Consider the following 18,687-nt stretch of genomic DNA (forward strand, 5'->3'; position numbering starts at 1 on the left):
GTGTAATAATTATACACAGACATTCTGTTTGCAATAGCAAGTGCTCTTTTCAGATAATGATGCTGGTAGCAGGTGTGCTTTCAGAAGATAATTTTGTGCAGGGAATATGCACAGGAGTCAAGCTATTAGCAGATGTGTTTTTACTTATGTGCAGGGATTCTGCACATAGACATTTGAATTGCAACACTGTTTTTTGCATATAAATAGATGCAAGGTTGATGCATAAGTTATTCTGATGGCAAGTTTGTTTGAAAAAAAAAATAATTTTTTTTTAAAGGGGCAGTGGCTAGTGTGGTGGTTAAGGGCTCTACCTCTGACACTGGGGACTGGGATTAGTACCTTAGCTCTCCCTGTTCAGAAAGCCTACACCTGTTCGGTAAGGAGTCCTTGGGCGAGGCTCTTTGGAACTGCTACTGCCTACTGAGCGTACCTTAATGGCTGCAGCTCAGACGCCTTCCGTCCGTCGGGACAGAAGTGCAACATAAATGCTGAGGCAGCAATTCAGGATTCAATCCCAAGTCTTTTTCATTGCAGTCCTGAGTACTTCCTTGATGGGTTACAAGTGTTCCCAGGATCTTTATGAAAGAACATGATTTTAATAGCAGCAATCTGAGTATACAGAAGATATTTTCTAGCTTTACCTAGCTGTGAAAATGAAGGAAGAACTAAGATAATATGCAGGTTGTTTTACAACTGTAGAGTATTTAGGATGGATCTGCAGAAAGGATTGGATCAAAAACACTCTGATAGTTTTTCAGAGCAAAGGCGGTCACAGACAAGCTATGTTTTTCATTTTGCCTGTATTCCAGTTGTTGCTTATGCACAAGCTGTCTACAAAATATTTCAAACAGCAATTCTATGTCAGTGGTTGGATAGAGAAATCGATCTGGATGTCAGATCCAGTGACACTCTCCCTAAAAATGGACTTCTCAACCAAATCTGCAATCGAATGGATTATAAAATCCATTCGTTATTACGACAGATGCAAGACTATGGAGTTGTACAGGGCATCGGAATCTCAATTAAATGCATGACAGGTGTGCTTCACTGGAGAAAATATTCTCTTTAATCTACTGGCAGTCTGGAGTACTCTCCAGAAATGAGAGAATCGGTTGGAAAACAGATTCGTGAATCTTCACACTGGGAATTACACTTGTGACTCAATTTAAACTAACAAGTGGGACTTATAGTCCACCCATAATCTTAAACTTCCTATGCTCAGACATTCTGCTGGGCAGTGAACAAGGTGCTTCCTTGAGATCAGCTTATCTCAAAGGAAGGGATATTATTCTAGCATGTAGGTTGAGTTGCAAACAACCATCTCAGAACTGGTGTCCAAACAAATATGTTTGACAATTTGCAGCTACCTGGTTTCTGCTTGGAACAATGTTGTTCGTTTTTTCTCCAGAGAGTGTGAACACTTTTTTTGCGGCACAGGGGGGAGCATACGTTTTTTCCCCCTTGAAGGGTACTTCGAAAAGGGATGTAGGATCAGACCACAGGTATTCTTTTTGCGTCAGACTGACCAAAACAGGTTTGGCATCTGCTGTAGCCCTACCTTTGGTAAAGGTGCTATTGTTCTTGCAGATCTTGGATGATCTTTGTGAAGCAGGGTCAGGCCATTTTATAGTGGCCTCTCAATATCTGAAGGCATGGTCTGTGTAAGAATTTTATATGCTGGTTGCCATTGGCAACAGCACCACACACCTTTTGCTCCGGCACCAGAAACTCATCAGCATACAGGGGATAGAGCGGAGACAGCCTTCTTCACCTTTCAAAGGGCTTTATTAAGCATTCTTGTGTTGGCATGGGCATGTGACCCACCTCATTAATTAATAAGCCATTGCTTTATAACCTAGTTACAAAGAATGCAATGTTTTGTAAATATCGTCTTTGTTTACGGTGTCCGTCGTCTAACTGTCGGGGGCAGTTAGACCTGATAACCCATTATGTGGCCTTCCAAGAGGGACCTGTTCCTGGTACATGACTGTATCATTTCTCTCCGAGAAACTCTGCTTAAAGAGACCCTGTATCTCAAGTCTTTACTAGACTTCAGTACCTGAGACTAGAATTCAAGTATACTTACATTCCAACAGTCTGCTCATCTTAAAGTGAGGCTGCCATTCGTCTGAATTAGTAAGGCTATCACTATACAGACTTAGTCCTTAGATGTTTGTTGGTGGTGACAGCGGTGGCTAGGTGTATTGGAGAAATACAGGCCCTATACATTTAACCACCATCCATGTCTGTCCTGAAAAATAGAATTGATTTCAGGTTACCGCTCTTATTTCTACGAAACTTAGGTCTGATTTCCACAAGGATCAGGGAATCTTTATCTTTTCTTTATGTGCTAATTTCTCAATTAAAAAAGAGGTAAATTAAGCTCACTGGATATGAGGGTGAAGCTACCGCATGGGCCTCTTATGTCACATTCAAAAAGCTCTATCGTTTTGGATCTACCAAGAAATCAATCCTTGGAGTGGTCCTATCCTGAGAAGAGGTTATATTCTAACTCTCATTGGTCACCTATGGTGGAGGCAAGCAGAAGCCAAAAAGTATGGTTACCGGTAATTAGTTTTCCACGTAGCCTCCACAACAAATGGATATACCCACCTAAATCCATTGCTAAATCTCCTACTGATTCAAGGTAATATTCAATGCACTCAGGATAGGTAGAATGAGGTGGTACTTATATTGCATCTTAGACTTCATGTCCCATTGGGAAGAACCAAGGACTGAAGAAATTCAGCTAACCTTCTGATAGCTTTCGGAGGTTCTAGAACAGGAGTTCAGGTCTCTAGAGCTACGGTGTCTAGATGGATTAGGGAGGTTATTACTCTTGCTTACTCAGAAGCTCAGGTAATAGCACCTGCTCATATTACAGCACACTCGACCAGATCTTTATCGACGTCATGGGCAGAAAGGTCGGGAGTCTCTTTGGAACAGATTGTCGGGCTGCGACATGGTCCAGGCATTTGACATTCGTTAAGCATTACGAAGTTAAACTCCTCTCCATTCAAGACCAATCTTTTGGTTGTAAAGTTCTGCAAGCAGTCATCCCACCCTAGGGTAAATTTCTCGCTAAATCTCAGGAGGGGCCGTCCTGGAGGACGAAGGGAGGAAGTGCCAGCTGCTTACCTGGTAGCAGTGTTCCGGCGAGTCCTCCAGGACGGCCGCCTAGTTCCCAACACTGACTTTTACCTTTTATTTATAAGGGGAGTGTGGTTCGTTATTCTTCTCTTTGCATAAACTGTGGGAAATTGTGAGGAGGTGGGATTTATACTGCATCAATTAATTATTTTAATTCTCTTAAGGTGTTTCCGATTTGGGAGGGGGGACTTACACAATCTCAGGAGGGGCCGTCCTGGAGGACTCGCCGGAACACTGCTACCAGGTAAGCAGCCGGCACTTTCCTCAACACCTGCGGCAGCACAGAGCGGGGAGGAGGAGGAAGAATCATGTAGGGAAAAGGAGTCAGACTCAAATGATGAGCAAGGTTTTTTTTTTTTTTTTTTTAGGAAGCGGCTGCAGAAGAACAACCACAGCAGGCGTCGCAGGGGGCTTGTGCTGCTCGACGTTCCTGTGGTATTGATCGAGGCTGAGAGGTGGAGGAGAACTTCCCTGACGTCACTAAGGAAGAGCAAGAGGAGATGGATAGTACGTCTGCATACAAATTTGTGCAGATGGCGTCTTTCATGCTTTCCAGCCTGTTGAGGGACCCCCGTATAAAAAAAACTCTAAATCACCAGAAGGCAGAAAGGATGCAGCACTTGCAGAACAAGCTGGCAACTATGCTTTAAAGTGCGTTTAAGGGTGATGTCACAGCACAATGGAATAAAGGTACCACTGCCAGTAATCCTTCTCCCATGTCCACGCAGGCAAGGACAGGATGCCCCATTGATCTCATGGTGGTGTCGGACATGCGGACATTCTTTAGTCTGGATCCACCCTCCGCCATCAACTGGCCTTAAGTGTGGATGTAGACACTGTGAGCAGAGATGAACCCTTGGACTACTGGCTGCGCAGGCTTGACCTGTGGCCAGAGCTTTCCCAATTTGCCATCCAACTTATGTCTTGCCCTGCCTCAAGCGTCCTGTCAGAAAGGACCTTCAGCACAGCTAGAGGCATTGTCACTGAGAAGAGAAGTCGTCTAAGTCACAAAAGTGTTCAGTACCTGACCTTTATCAAAATGAATGAGGCATGGATCCCGGAGGGCTACTGCCAACCCCAAGACTAAGTCAGTCCCCACACACAGCATCTCTGCCTGCTGGCCGCTTGACTGCCTTCTCCACCACCATTAACAGGGTCCAGGAAACCAGGCGGATTCCTGAATTTTTAAGGCCGCTGCTAGCAGCGGCCACTATAATAATTTTTCTGGTGCGTTTACATGCCTGCCTAATTTTTCTGGCTGCACTGCAGCTGCAACAACAAAACATGTACATGTTCCAATTCCCCTTCGTGATTGTTACCTTGCCGTGGTGAAGGGGCTTGCGTATCACAATGAAGCGATGATCGACAGCTATATTAGTGCTGGGGGGGGGGGCACATCCAAGATTAAAAGGTCGTTGCTTCATTGTGGACAGACCAAATTCGATCAGCTGGACAGTCACTGTTCTATCATTGAGCTACTACAGCCCAGCGACCATATGGGCTTAAAAACCGCCATGGCCTGCACTCTTGCTATGGTGCGCACGAGTCCAGCAAGGCCGTCACTACACAAACAGCTGTTTGCGGTGAGTTTGGTGTGTCTGTGGGAAGCAGTACACTAATTACACTACCTGATTGATGTATACACGTGCAAGATGTTTTAAAGCACTTTATGCCTGCAATTTAGCATTGCAATGTGATTTCTGCCCTTAAAACGCTGCTGTGCGTCAAATCCAGATTTTTCCCCGGGACTTTTGGCATGTATTCCACTTATCCATGCAAAAACTCAGATGTTAGACCCCTTGAAACCTCTTTTCCATCACTTTTCTGGCCAGAATTAATGTTTCTAGTTTTCAAAGTCCGCCTCCCTATTGAAGTCTATTGCGGTTTGCAAAAGTTTGCACGAACCGAACTTTGGCGTTCGAGGTTCGCGAACCGAAAATCTGAGGTTGGAGCCATCTCTAGTTATTAATAAAAAATCTTACAGATCCACTGTTCTTAATGTACAAAGATTTACCTTTAACAAGTAATTTCAAAGCTGTGGACCACTTCTAAAAAACTTTTTTTATCCTTTTAGAATAGGTTACATCTTTAACTCAGAATTTCTGCAGAAAAGTGCGCATTTTTGCACACATTCTGGTGGACTGAAATCTGGTAATTCTGTCCATCTCTTCTAATTGCTACCTTAACTGTTAATTTCACACTCCTCTGCACAAATTACAAAGTAATACCATTTAATAAATTATATTTGCAGCTGAATTAAAGGATGTCAATTTAAACTGGCAGCATACTTACACTTTAGTCTGCTGGAAATAACTGAAAATGAGACTTGAGGCAATGTACTTGCAGTCTCGATTTTGCTTCTCTTGTAAAATACATTTGTATCTTTTGCAATATTCTCTTTCTGAAAAAAACAAAAAACCTTCCGCTATAGTCAGAATTTGCAGATGTTTTCAGCAGTTCAACAGAGCTATGCTTTGGAGATTGAGTTCAGGGTTCATTCGCATTGTGCATGTTGAGATTCCATTGCAATGCAACTGAAAAGTCCCACTGCTGGTTAGATGTGCACTCTGCAGTGATACATACAGTATAATGTATGCGTCATTGCCCTTGGAAACGTACACATTGCCCAGTAAATGCACAGCATGCTGTGAGTAATTGAGTGCGGTGCGGCCGGTTGCTACAATATGAAAGCACTATAGGAATATCATTGGAAGTGATTATATTGAGACCAGTCGGATTCACCCGTGTACTAAAATGGAACTTGCACATGATTCACCACAAAATCCGGCACTACTCTTATAAATTCACTTTATTGCAAGTGTTACAGCATTGTCCGCTGCAACAGAATGCAATGGACATAGTGAGAAAGGGCACTTAGGTCCTTTCCTCACATCCATGCTGGGGGAATTGCAAGAGCCGCGCACTTGCGTTTCTATGTGAAACTTACAAATGCGGTTGTGATTCATTATGATTAGAGAATTTGTCAGCAACCATGCATTGCGTTTCTGAAAGAAATCTCACCTGGACAAATATTGCCTTTGCCAGGCACGGAAGATGGTGGAATGAACTTTTGTAATCCTCATCAGCAAATGAAGGGTATTTATTGATTCCCAGGCTCTAGAAATGTGTGAAAGCATGGCAAGAAGTAGAAAGGTAATTATTATTATTTTTTTTTTTTTAAAGCAATGTTGTTGGCTTTTCAATGTGATTTCATTGACTTGTCTTGATGTGCCAATCAGGCTGGATGCCGCCTTTTGAAACAAAAACTTGCCAATGCAAAATGTAAAGTATAGGCACCAAATGTGACTCCTATAGGATTGCATTAAGTGTGTGATGAATGTATTTTTGCAAAAGTGGGCTGCCAGTACCAGCCTGTAATATAAGGCCTCATTTTCACGAGCAGTTGATAGGCAGTGAAAAGCCTCTTAAACTCTCACAACTGCTTGCTTCTGCCTGGTAACTGCTTGCTTAGCACACAGTTCATCTGCCCATGGAAATGAGCCCTTTACTTCTTACTTTGAGCCCCTGATGTCACAGTACGAACTGTAATTTGCTATATTTTCAGCAATCCTTACTATATTCTGATATGACTTCTGATATGTTCTTCACTGTTGTCTCTAACATTAGTAATTTAACACCAGTGTGTGTTTTATTAAGTGTGTGTATTTTTTTAATTATTACTTTGAATGCAGTTGGCAGGCAAGATGGACTGAACCTCCGATTTTTGGTTTGCGAACGCGAACATCCGCAAAAGTTTGTTTCGCGTGAACTTTTGCGAACCGCAATAGACTTCAATGGGGAGGTGAACTTTGAAAACTAGAAACACTTATGCTGGCCACAAAAGTGATGAAAAATATGTTTCAAGGGGTCTAACATCTGAGTGTTTGCATGGATGAGTGGGATAGACGCCAAAAGTCACGGGGAAAAATCTGGATTTGACGCAAAGCAGCGTTTTAATGGCAGAAATCACATTGAATGCTAAATTGCAGACCTAAAGTGCTTTAAAACATCTTGCATGTGTATACATGAATCAGGTAGTGTAATTAGAGTACTGATTCACCCTGACAAACCAAACGCACTGTGTAACGCACCGCAAATAGCTGTTTGTGCTGGACTGGTGCGCACCATAGCAAGAGTGCAGGCCGTGGCGATTTTCAAGCCCATATGGTCGTCAGGTTGTGGTAGATCAATGATAGAACAACAGTGACTGTCCAGCTGATCAAATTTGGTCTGTCCACAATGAATCAACGACCTTATTATCTTGGGTGGGCGCTCCCCTGCCCCCCCCCCTCCCACAGACACTCATATAGTAGTCGGTCATTGCTTCATTGTGATACGCAAGCCCCTTAACCGCGGCAAGGTAATGATCACGAAGGGGAATTGGCACATGTACATGCCTTTTTGTTTTGTTGTTGCAGCTGCAGTGCAGCCAGAAAAATTAGGCAGGCGTGTACATGCACCAGAAAAAGTAGTATATCGGCCTTAAAAATTCAGGAATCCACCTGGAGTCCTGGACCCTGTTGGTGGTGGCGGAGAAGGCAGTCAAGCGGGCTATCGCAAATCGGGCGTCTCACCTGCCACTTGTTTTCCTCCAGAATATCTGCAAAGTGTGCCATGGCAGTGTAAGACCGCCTGAAATGCCCACACACCTTCCTGGCCCTCTTCAGGACGTTTTCTAAGCCTGGGTACTTTGACACAAATCTTTGAATGACTAGATTGAGCACATGTGCCATGCAGGGTACATGTGTCAGCTTTCCCAAATTCAATGCGGAAAAGAGATTGTTGCCGTTGTCACACACCATGTTGCTGATCTCCAGCTGGTGCGGGGTCAGCCACTGATCCACCTGTTTAAGAGCAGCCAGGAGAGCAAGTCCAGTGTGACTCTCAGCTTTGAGGCAAGACATGTCTAAGATGGTGTGACAACGTCGTACCTGGCATGCAGCATAGGCCCTGGAGAGCTGGGGCTGTGTAGCTGGAGTGGAGATCGCAGCACTAGTAGAGTTGAACTGCCACTTGGCCAAGGAGGAGGAGGATGACGACAGCGAAGAAGATGTAGCAGGAAGAGAGGTGGCAGGAAGCCTGCCTGCAAGCCATGGAGGTGTCACAAGTTGGTCCGTTGCACAGCCATTTACTACCCGCAGGGCCGAGCCAAGGCAGAGGCTGGCGAGGCGCCAGCCTCTGAGCGCAGTGCCTCGAAGGGCGCATTCCTCTCCACTCTCCCCGCTGCCCTGTTCCTGTCTCTTGTATTTGTGGTGGCGCACAGTCTGCCCGCTGCCAATAGCCACCTGATTCATGGAGCGGCGCCCACTCTCCCTATGTACCTGGTGTTGGGTGCTTTTGAGGGAGGGACGGCTGTCTTGGGTTGTCGCACAGCTGATTGGCCCACAGCTTCTGTCCACCCCCAACTTCCGCTTCCTCTCCTCTCACGGAAGTGAAGTCTTTGCTGCTGCCTAGCAACTTGAAGGAGAAAGCTGCCGCCGGCTGGAGGTAAGGTGCGCAAGCTTTGAAAAGATGTGTGTGTTCAGAGCACAGAGCACACAAGAGTAGCTGTCTGCACGAGGAGATCGTGGAGATAGTGGAGCAGATAGGAACAGTCCAGGAGCAGAAAGCCAAAACCCTCATTCTCCCCAGCTTCTTGGGGAACAGCTGCTGACATCAGAATGTATTTACTTTTGAAGTTCAGTGTTTATTTTACTTGAAGGGGGAGGTCTGTCAGTGGAAGGAATACCAATTTGCTATCTCTAGCTGATAGAAAAAGCATGATTTTCTTGCAGATGTAGTCCTCCTCCTGCTGCTGAGATTTCGGTGTGTGATTAAGCTCTACTTGCATAGGAGCTCAACTATGGTCATGGAAATTAGGAATAAATGTGATCACAGTGGAAATGTGATCACGTTTCTAAGTGAAAAAGAGCCCTGAGGGCTCATTCACACTATGTGCATTGCTTTCAGTAATGACTCACTGCACAGTGTGAGACGCTTCACAGCACAACTCATGCATTTTTAAAAATGCAGATAACACATTCAAAAATGCGTTTTTGCATTTTTACGTCAATACCTTGCCAATATCCTGCTTAAGGCAATACCTTGCTTACTAGAGCTGGGCCAAAGCAGTGACTAGAGGGGGTGGCGGGGGCAGGGCCGGCGCTACCATTAAGGCAAAGGAGGCAGCTGCCCCAGGGCCCCAGAGCTTGTAGGGGCCCCCAGTGGCTACAAGAGGAAAACATTTTTTTGCAAATCGGCCTTATAGTTTTTGAGAAAATCGATTTTAAAGTTTCAAAGGAAAAAAAAATACATTTAAAAACCTGCCGACTTTAATGGTTAATAGCAAATCCACCTTAAATGCTAGAAACCCTAAATTTGCAGGATTTAAAAACCTGCCGACTTTAATGGTTAATAGCAAATCCACCTTAAATGCTAGAAACCCTAAATTTGCAGGATATGTTAAGGAGATCATTAGGAATAAGAGGAAAAAACAATTATTCAAAAAGACCTTATAGTTTTTGAGAAAATCGATTTTAAAGTTTAGAAGGAAAAAAGTATACTTTTAAATGCGGTAAATGTCACTTTTAGTAGCAAACCTAACGGTAGTGTCATTTTACATGCATCAAACGAAAGCGCAATAAATTTCCTGACGGGGTTTCCAGGGGGTCTATACGCAGCCGCAGCGCTTTGGCCAGGGATCGCTATACAGCCGCAATATGGCTGTATGAAGATCCCTGGCATTTTTTCCTATTTTTCCAATTTTTTTTTTATGTTTAGAGTGTGGGAATTTAAAAAAAAAAAATACGTTGGGTCCCCCTTCCTGAAACTTTTTAACCCCTTGTCCCCCATGCAGGCTGGGATAGCCAGAATGTGGAGCTTCACACCCTGACTATACCAGCTGCAAAAAAGGTCCCCTAATGCCGATTTTTGTTCCGGGGTATATGTTGGGGGGCCCCCCAGGTTTATTTTGCCCTGGGGCCCCATTGCTGCTTAAACCGGCCCTGGGCGGAGGATTGGGGGGGGGGAGCGCACTTTTGAGTCTCAGCCTCTGTTGCTGGAAAACCTTGTCCCGGCACTGACTACCTGCTTGTCAGCGTTCACCAGGTTGACCCAATGGGCTGTGCAAGTAATGTACCTGACCAAACGCTGTGTGCCAGAGATGACACCACTTGCCTCTCAACTTCATGGTACAGTTTGGGTATCGCCTCTTTAGAGAAATAATTGCGGCCTGGTATCTTCCACTGCAGTGTCCCAATGACCACAAATTTCCGGAAGGCTTTAGAGTCCACCAGCTGGTATGGTAACAGCTGGCGAGCTAACAGTTCTGCCACGCTAGCTGTCAGATGCCGGGCAAGGGGGTGACTGGCATAAATCGGCTTCTTCCGCTCAAAGATTTCCTTCATGGACACCTGGCTGCTGTGGGCAGAGGAGCAGGAACCGCTAAAGGGCAGAGGCGGAGTGGGGGAGGGTGGCTGTGAAGGTGCAAGGGAGAAAGCGGCTGAAGATGCTTCACCTGAAGGAGGAAGAGGAAAATGAGGGTGGCTTTTCTGTTGTGTGCTGCTTTTGCTCAGGTGCTCTTCCCATTGCAGTTTGTGCCTTTTCTGCATGTGCCTCCGTAAGGCAGTTGTCCCTACATGGGTGTTTTTGGAGGCAGAGAGAACAGATGGCATTGCTCTGATCTGAGGCAGACACAATAAAAACATTTCCAAACCGCTGAGCCCCCCCCCCCCCGGGGTGAAGGCACTATTGTGGCATCATCAGCTGACGTTAAAGGGCATGTTGGCTGGCTGTACATAGGTAGTGATACATGGCGCCAGATACTGCCACCAGCTGTTTCTGATGACGAGCTCCCCCTGCTTCTTTCAGGAACTTGTCTCCTCCTACTCCTCTCTGAGTCCCCCTCTGAACTGTCCCCCTGTTCATCTCCTCTATTGGGAACTCACGTGGCATTCGTATCATCGTCATCATAATCATCCTGCCTAGCTTCGTTTGCCTCAGAAACCTCATAAACTGCACCAACATCAGGTATTTCATCATCCTCTTCCTCACACGTTACGTCCATAGTGTCGCCTAACTCAGACATATGAGGTTGTGTAACTTGCTTAGCGCTTTCATCTTGCTGTAACAATAATGGCTGTGCATCAGTGATTTCCCCACCAAATAACTCCTGCGAAGTGTCAAATGCAGTGGATGTGGTGCTTGTAGTAGCGCTGGTGGCTGCGGAAGATGAGGTGTTCTGTGTTAAATAGTCAACCACGTTCTGACAATCTTGGTAGTTGATGGGACGTGCCTTCTTCTGAGCAATGTACTTTGGTCCAGGGCCACACTAAATCACATCAGCACGACCTCGCACAGACCTGCCGGGTGGCCTTCCTCTGGGTCTGCCTCTGCCTCTACCTGTTTTGTCCATATCGGGGGGATGAAGTGAAAGGTATGCACTGACTTGACTAATACAATGAGCAGTCACACAGGTGCAGTTAACAGGTATGCACGGAGTGGTATATTGCACTACATGCGCTCACGTAGGTAGACAAGACAAATAACATTTATATTGCGCTTTTCTCCTTGCGGACTCAAAGCGCCAGAGCAGAGCAGCAGCCACTAGGGCACACTCTATTGGCAGTAGCAGTGTAAGGGAGACTTGCCAAAGGTCTCCTACTGAATTAGTGCTGGCTTACTGAACAGGCAGAGCCGAGATTCGAACCCTGGTCTCCTGTGTCAGAGGCAGAGACCTTAACCATTACACCATCAGCCAACTGCAGGTAGGTGGGTGCACTGAACACAGCAGGTAGGTATATGCAGTGATGGGTATTACAAATGTGCACCTGTCACACACACGTACCATGAACAGGTACAGTGACTGGTGGTATTAAATATCACACTGCGTGCGCTCACGTAGGTAGGTGAGTGCATTGAACACAACAGGTAGGTATATGCAGTTATGGGTATTACAAATGTGCACCTGACACACACCACACACACCACACACCCCACACACCACCGTGAACAGGTACAGTGACTGGTGGTATTAACAATGCGTGTGGTCACGTAGGTAGGTGCACTGAACTGTGAGCAGGTGCAGTGATTGGGATGGTATTACAAATCTGCAGCTGCCTGTCACACACACAGGTAGTCACTGAATGTGCTAGGCCTGGCAGTGGCACAGTAGGAATTAAGGTGCCAAAGGCTAGCTGCAACTGACTGACAGGGCTGTATGTAATGCAAGTGGGCCACACAAAAAAAAATAAATCATAACAACGAGATTATCTCTCAAAAGAGCTGTTGAGGGGTGTTTTTTTTTTTAGCAATAGGAATCAGCAAGAAGAAAGCTAACAAGCCTACAAGAGCCTGACTAAGCTTTCCCTATGAGAGTCTGCAGCAGCTCTCCCTTCTCTAATTACTGCAGGCACACGAGTGAGTCCAATGCCTGACGCTGTCTGTCTTTTATAAAGGGGGGTGGGGCTCCAGGAGGAAGTGTAGCCTGATTGGCTACAATGTGCCTGCTGACTCTGATGTAGAGGGTCAAAGTTGACCCTAATGATGCACTATGGGGCGAATCAAAGTTTTGGAAAAGTTTGCGGTTCTCCGCGAACCACGGAAGTTCGCCGGGAACCGTTTGCCGGCAAACCGTTCGGGCCATCTCTAAGCAGCGATTAGCAAATTTTAGCTAATGACTGTATTTGTAAAACTTGTCTTTTTCCGTGGATGGTGGCTCATAAAGATCTCATTTGTACAAATGTGAGAAATTTGTTCTGATAACCGCTTTGGAAATGCACACAAACTCCCTTTTTAATTAACATTCTATTCTTCATTTTACATTTTCCTTTCACGTTTTCTATTTTTCTGAAATAATGTTCATTATGCGGCAGATGATCTATTTTGACTCACACTTTCTCAGTAATCTATAAAGTAATATGAAGATGAATAACGACTTTTTTTTTCTTCCCCTTTATCTCTTGTCAGTCCCATTTGTCTTTTATGTGCCTTTAAATTCAATTATAATCATTTTCATTACAAACCCTTTATAAATTACTGTAGAAAAATTGCTATGGCTATTATTAAAATATGCTTTATTCTTTGTGCCAGACCTAGGTGACATTTTATTGCGCGCTCTGCACTACTTTGGAGATTCATACCACTAATGTAAGATAATTTAGTATTTTTTCTTGTAAAAAAAAAAAATACTGATCATAAGAAATCCATGTTCTCATTTGGATACATAGAGATGGTGTGCATCTTCTATCTAGGAAATGTTTAACAGTATTGGGTTTAAGTTCTTCTTTATTTTTGACTGATTGTACTTGTTGTAGGTGGTGTACTATGGTTAGTGATCAATACGCCTGAAGAAAATAAAATCTTAACATGTTCTACCGCAAATTATATCAATAATCAGATTTTGGCATTTCTTTTGTTCTGTTCACAAGGCAGAAACTGCAATGGTTAGCGGACCCGCTGCCAGTGTGCACGCGGCAGCGGGCTCCGCTTCACAGGCTCGCATCTCTGAGTGTGGGACGCAGAGCGGGGCAGTGCGGACAGCAGAGTCCGCATGCTCAGTGGACTCCGCCGCATGGTTGCTACCTGTGGGGTCCCCCGTTCCTTCGCCAGCTCTCAGTCTCCGCATGACGTGCGCACACACGCGAGGAGACAAGAACTTTATGCCTCAAGATGGGGAGTCAGCTGACCAGGCCGGTCAGCTGACTCCAGCAGCCCTTTGGTTTGGCTGGGGCTCTAGGGCGGTGCTGGGTAGATCTCGGGCTACATATAGAACTTGCTTGTCAGTAGCAAGTTGTCTGCTGTCGTGAATACATTCGTGTTAGCGCTCAGACCTTAGTTCAGTTTACTAGGTGTTGATACCAAGGACGTCACACCTTAGATTAGGATTGTATTTGTATATTTACCCGTGTTTTGACTCTGGCTATCCCTGACTGCTCTTTACTCTAATCGCTCTTGTACTTCTACCTATCTGATTCAAGTTGCCGACCCTGCCTGTTTACCGACTCTGAATCAGCCTTCTGTTTCTGTACTGCTGCCACCTTCTCTGTTGCTGAACCTCTGCTTGTCTGACCTTTCTCCCTTCAGTGGAACGTCTCCCACTGGTGGGCTATCTCTGAGGCTTGCCTCTCCGAGACGCCTGCCCTAGCAGACGATTACTGCCAGGAGCCGAGATTCCTCTCGTTGCCTGGATTGAGGATCTCACACGTGGGTTCCCATTCAGAGGTAACCACACCTCTGAGGAATTGCCGTGTGGTGGATATTTCCACGATCTTGTGAATTATTACTGTCTTTATTGTCATTTATTGTATTAGGTGTCCAGAGGTTAGTTACACTTGTATTATTGGTGATTCTGCAGATCATCAATAATCGGGTGACATCTGTATTATTGGCGATACTGCAGATCACCAATAATCAGATTCTCTCTGTTTGCTGACACCAATCTTTACAGAAATGTATTAATCCGGATGGTGAGGACAGAATTTGTGAAGCTTTTCCCTTGCAAGAGATGGATGGATGGTAAGGGCCCTTTCACACAAGCAGCTGACAAGAGGTGAAGTCACCACCTGACAGCTGCTTTCCTGTACCTGCCAGGCGCTTCTTAGCGCCTGGTAACTGCGCTGCACAGGTGCCCCCCACAGAGTGAGGTCTGCGCGCGGCCTTAGCCGCACTCAGATTCAACATGCCGCGGTTCACCGCTGCCCAGTAACACCACCGCATGTCAACACTTGATAGGTGTGGTGTTACAACCGCTGCAATTCAGCTGCATTTAAATTGCACCGGCAGGCAGGAGACAGGAGTCTGAACTGCTCGGCAAATGCACAGTTTCAAAAGCCTGTCTGAAAGGCAGGGCCGGGCCGAGGCATAGGCTGGAGAGGCTCCAGCCTCAGGGCGCAGAGTAGGAGGGGGCGCACAATTCATTCAGTTGTCATTCCTAATTGTGTATGAAGCAGAAAGAAATAAGAAAAGGGGATACATGGCAGTGACTGCAAGCCAGATAACTAGATATTAAGGTGTTGCGGAGGTTGTGGGCCCTGTGGCCCTCTTAGTCTAGTAGCAATCAGTGTGTGACGGCTTGGGTGGCAGGGATGGAGGGGCGCACTTTGGTGTCTCAGCCTTGGGTGCTGGAGAACCTTGTCCCTGCTCTGCTGAAAGGGGTCTACCTGCAGCTAGTGGTGGCTATCACAGAGAGCTGTGGCCACATCAAATATAAATCAAAATTAACCCTTGCATTCAAAGCTTTCACTTGCAGCAATGCATAACACACAGCAACAAACACTGTCAAATAAAATCATATGCTCAAGCATTCTCAAACTGAGCCAACCCATTGAAAATAGTTAAGGTTCCCTCCTTAGTATTGGTCCACTCATACCAGCAGGCATGCAGACAATACATGCATACAAGTTTATGTAGGTAAAAAAAACCTAAGTTTTGTAAAAGTAATACCTTTTAATGGCTATTGCTAACTGATACAGTTAAATGATGCAAGCTTTCAGGGATCTAGTCCCCTTCTTCAGGCATTTTTCCAGATGTTGGCTGAATTAAAACACTGATGCAGGTACAGGAAGACGGCAGTTGTGCTAGTAAATAGTTAACAACTGATATCTTTGTGTTTACTATTTTACCTGCATCAGTGTTTTACTTCAGCTAACATCTGAAAATATGCCTGAAGAACAGTAAGTACATTTTTTTTTGCCTTCAGTAAAATGAAAAAAAAAAAAAAAGCTTTCAAAGTGCTTCATATTTATTTTACAGGCATTCTAACAAACCCTATACCTATGTGTAATTTATGAGCATAAGCATGTATAGCAATAATAGTGCTGGAGTCACAAACAGAAAGATGACACCCTTCCATGACTCAATCATTGTTTACAACCTGCAATAGTGTCCCACCATCAATACTGATGATGCATGCAGACGTTGGGGTCAACCAGGTCATGTACAGATAAAATCACTATCCTGTGCAGCAATGTAGGTTGCTATGTAGACCGGGTAATCACCAGAGCCGTATAGAAAAAAGTGAGATGTACCTGAGCATGGCAGATGAATAAAAAATAGATCAAAAACCTCAAAAAGCAGCTTACCAACGCCTTCACAATATACTCACAGGCACCAGGGTCTATCATTTTTTAAGCTATCGGCTCAATGGCCATTATTAAGTTCACTATTTCTCTTAGGAGATAACTTTTCATCTTCAATTTAAAATACATTTTCAGCACTCCCTCCCCCTCTTCTTCTCAAACTCAGCCTTATATGCACCCAACAGCACATGGATAAATAAGACTTCATCATCAGAATGCTCCTTTGTTTCTATTTTGCATCATTTGTTAGCGTTACGTTATGAAATAATCCGGCTATCCTTCTTTATTAATAAGAGTGAAATTATTTAGATCAGAAAATGAGGGGAAAAAAACACAGAAAAGGGAGGGGGAAAACAAAACCACAAAAGAAAAAGACCAAAAAAAAAAGAAAAACAAGGCCAGCTGACCTTTGTTGGAATACCTCTACACCCAGAGCCAGTTTTACCTTAAAGAGAACCTGAACTGAAGATAAAATGTCAAAATAAACATACACAGGTCATACTTACCTTCTGTGTAGTCAACTCATCAATCAGTTTCTCCTCTCCTGTGTCCTATTTGTCCACTGTGATCAGTGGAATTCTCCGTCCTCCATTTTAAAAATGGCCATTACCCCATAATAGCTTCCTGGTCAGCACACTGTTAAACTGTAATATAGCCCACTTGAGCCACAGGGAAAAATGGACATTACCTTGCACATTCAGTTGTAACTGACAGCTGCTGATATATAACTAACAGCAACTGGTATATTTCAGTTCTGACAAAATATTGTCAGAAGTGGAAGGGAAAGTAAGAAGAAAATTGTGAGCTTCTGAGAGGAACTGACAGTCAGGTAAGTATGCAATTTTCATTTGCAGGTATATCGTGTTTATTTTAAATAATTTTACTCACTTTAAGTTCCCTTTAAAGCACTGTAAGCACCTGATGATCAAAAGGCAGCTCACTCCCCTTCCCTAGTGCCTCCCTCACTCCTTTCCTATGCGGAGTTCCGAGCAGAGCGTAAATGAGTATTTACTTAGCCAGCTCTTGGCATTCCACTGACGAGATCTCTCTTCAGCTGGGGGTACCATGAGCTACTTAATACGGAGGTAGGTTACTTCTGGATACCTAATGCAAAGGGACACCTGTAGCTACCTATGGTAGGCAAGGGAAGTAGCGAAGAAATGACAGCTGGGACAGCCAGCACACATGCGGTTTGGTGGGGGTTTGTAGGTTCATGAAGGGTGAACTCTAAGGTGCCAGGTCATCTGTGCCTATAGGCTCCTGTGATGCAAATCTGGGCCTGTCTACACTGAATCCTTACAGGTACCACCAATCCAATTATCATATACACTACCTAATTAATCTAGTTCCTCACATACCAGCCAACCACCTCAATTACGCAATCACTCTAGCCAATATTGCTGTAATTTCCTACTCTAATTTTACTGGCAGGCCTGTTCTTCATCCCACCAACCACCCCCGTGGGCCTACTTCATAACTTGTTTATTAGCTTGCTGTATGAGGAGGGTATCCCACAAGGCTTTTTGGTTCTGGATTTTCTGAGGATAGGAGTTTTCTATCTCCTCTATTTCTATTGCCTCAAAGTCACACATCCTTATAATACATTCCTGTACGCTAAAATTAATAGATTCTTTCCAATGTTTAGCAAGCTCTGCCTTGCTACTAGGGTGCCAATTTCCTCAAACAGATGCCCTCCCAATCCTGGACCTGAACCTTTTTCTGTCGACTGACCAAAGAAAGCTGATAAAGGTGATGTAAAGAGGCTGTCCAAATGTTGTTTCTGAAGTTTTCTGTATCTCTTACTAGATTTTTTTTTTTACTCTTTGGCAGCTCCACTATATGTGGAAATTTAACCTATCTGCATAGCCACATCTCCAACATTTTTTTTTATATTGAATTGGTAATGTTTGCCTAACGTTAAATACCATCTACAAAATAATTTATATTGAATAAGCTGCAATTTGGATATATGGATATATATATATATATATATATATATATATATATATATATATATATATATATATATATATATATATATATATATATACAGTATATAGATAGATAGATAGATAGATAGATAGATAGATAGATAGATAGATAGATAGATAGCATCTTAGAACATTTTTCCTCTTGACTTAGCAATTTTTTGTATTATCTGTAGTCTTACATAATCAATGCCTTAAGCAAGTTTCACCGTCGAAAAGCGCCTTTCTCAGAGGCTCAATGAGAAACCATATACTTCTTTTAACCATTTCAGCCCGCGGGGATTTTTTAACTTATGCATCAGAGCAATTTTCACCTCCCATTCATTCGCTAATAACTTAATCACTTCTTAACACAATTTATAGATCTATATCTTGTTTTTTTCTGCCACTAATTAGGCTTTCTTTGGGTGGTACATTTTTCTAAGAATTGTTTTTTTTATAAATGCATTTTAACAGGATTAATAAGAAAAAAATTGAAAAAAATAATCTTTTCT

At 44.0% G+C, this 18,687-nt stretch overlaps 1 long non-coding RNA gene across 1 annotated transcript in view; it reads left to right on the forward strand.

Moving 5' to 3' along the window:
* LOC137504081 (uncharacterized) overlaps positions 1-18,687 on the forward strand; it is a 219,372-nt gene that overhangs the window by 40,225 nt on the left and 160,460 nt on the right. The window lies entirely within an intron of this gene.

The sequence above is a fragment of the Hyperolius riggenbachi genome, chromosome 4, assembly GCF_040937935.1.
Source record: "Hyperolius riggenbachi isolate aHypRig1 chromosome 4, aHypRig1.pri, whole genome shotgun sequence".
NCBI classification, from domain to species: Eukaryota; Metazoa; Chordata; class Amphibia; order Anura; family Hyperoliidae; genus Hyperolius; species Hyperolius riggenbachi.